At 21.7% G+C, this 2,112-nt stretch overlaps 1 long non-coding RNA gene across 1 annotated transcript; it reads left to right on the top strand.

Moving 5' to 3' along the window:
- Positions 1-394: 394 nt before the first annotated feature.
- Positions 395-1,527, top strand: LOC136074833 (uncharacterized). The gene is made up of 5 exons (XR_010635484.1): positions 395-437; positions 547-609; positions 1,201-1,236; positions 1,324-1,383; positions 1,473-1,527. It is a non-coding gene; the product is annotated as an uncharacterized LOC136074833 (long non-coding RNA).
- Positions 1,528-2,112: the final 585 nt, after the last annotated feature.

The following is a 2,112-nucleotide window of genomic DNA, read 5'->3' as shown; positions in this document are numbered from 1 at the left end:
TAAAAAAAAATCTTGACAATGATACTGATGTCAAAAGTAAAAAACTTGCACAACAAAGCTACTTCAAAGTATACCCAAAGAAGAGTATAAAAAAATGTTTGACAAATGGCTTGAGAGGATGCAACTTTGTATAGATAATAATGGACATTATTTAAACATTTAATAAAATAAAATTAATAAGAAACTCTTTTTTTTTAATTATTATTATAGGGGAGTTCTATGAACATTCCTAACGACCTAAGTATTTACACAAATCCATAGGTTGTTGACAGTTATTTATATACAATCAACTTTATTGTCACAGACTGGGTAATAAGAGTTAAGACCTGTATACAATCAGAATGCCTACATCATAGATATATAGTTGTTAATTATAATTTTAGAATTTATTTAAATATCCTGCTGAGTTTAAAGGCCCTCTACTTGCCATAGATAAGGTTTAAAAAAAAAATTTAGTTGCAGTTTTAATTTGTTTAATTTTCTTTAGAATTTTTTTCTCATATAAAATTGTTTATAAAAATATAAACGAAAATGTTTTTATTTCAGGATGAGAATGTTAAAAATAGTATTGAAGAAGACCAGAACACGCCAGTTTGTTTACCTAACTTAGTATTTAAATTAGTTCAATTACATTAGTTTGCATAATTTAAATAAAAATCTAAAAAACACGGAATATGATTTTTTTTTTTAATATACCTTAAGCATTTAGACAAAATAATATTTAAATAAACCAATGAGTTATTTACACTTATTTATATATAATTGACTTTATGTATTATTAATACAGACTGGGAAATAAAATTTTTGACCTGTATTTAATAAAAATGTCTGTATAATAGATTTATAGTTGTTAATTATATTTTTAGAATTTAACTAAGTGTGCAGAAGAGTTTAAAGGCCCTGTACAAGCCGTATATGAGGTTTTTTCAAATAAAAATTCAGCGAAAGTTTTTAATTTATTCAATTTTGTTTAGAAATTTAATGATATATATATATATATATATATATATATATATATATATATATATATATATATATATATATATATATATATATATATATATATATATATGCATGTTTGTTTCATTTTTCTTACATGCCTTTAAAAAAGGATGGTATAAACTTATGGTATAAACTTTGATATTTTACAATTTACAAACACATAACATTTTAAAGTTTAGCCTAAATTTATAATTTTAGGATATTGAAAATATGTTTTCTGATGGTGAATTCGATGTAAATATTTCAAAATTAAATATTATGATAAATTTTTTTTGTTTATTTGTTTGACTCTGATAAAATATATTAACATAATAATTTTAGTTTCTTATTGAGAAATCTTTGCCACACCAAGAAATTGGTAATGTTCATGTTGATAATAATGTAAGTTTGTTATAAATTTGTTTTCAGAATTTAATTAATAAAAAAAACTTTTTATGTTGTATAAATATTACTTTTTGTTGTTACTTTAGAAGTTTCTTACTTCAACACCAAATAAAGTTTTTACCTACAAATTAAAATTACGGGTATCTAGAAAATTTTCAAAAGTAGTAAAATTTTAAATAATATTATTTGTTAAAGTTATAAATATATTAAAATCTTTTTTTTTTGCATATAGATTTGAATAAATTTTTTAAATCTTAAAATCTGTTAAATCTTTTATATATTATCTAGGCTAGAATAGAAACTCCAGCTTCTCCATTAAATGAAGTATGTTTTTCGATTTTTGTATCTCCTAATTTTACAAGCTACTGATGAATCCATTACATGCCAGTTTTATTATCAAACAGTTTTTTATAAATTATAATTCCATTACAATATCTATTTCAGACCGAAAATGCTGAAACCAGCGCTGAAGAAGACAGTGGCTTAGAAATACATTCAATCAATGTAAATACTTCATGTTATTTTACATTTTACATTTTTGTTACATTTTCATTCAATGAAAAGTTGTTTTTTTTAATCTTTATTTAGAGTTTTGTTGATGTTGAGCAAGATGTAGATGAGGTTGATGTATGATGTATTTCTATATCCTCTTAATTTATAACAATAACTTTATTGTGTATATATAAATATATAAGTTAAAGGTTATAATAAATTTATTTTTTTTCA

This window comes from Hydra vulgaris, chromosome 01 (assembly GCF_038396675.1).
Source record: "Hydra vulgaris chromosome 01, alternate assembly HydraT2T_AEP".
Classification (NCBI taxonomy): Eukaryota; Metazoa; Cnidaria; class Hydrozoa; order Anthoathecata; family Hydridae; genus Hydra; species Hydra vulgaris.
This window is presented reverse-complemented; position numbering and strand designations above follow the sequence as displayed.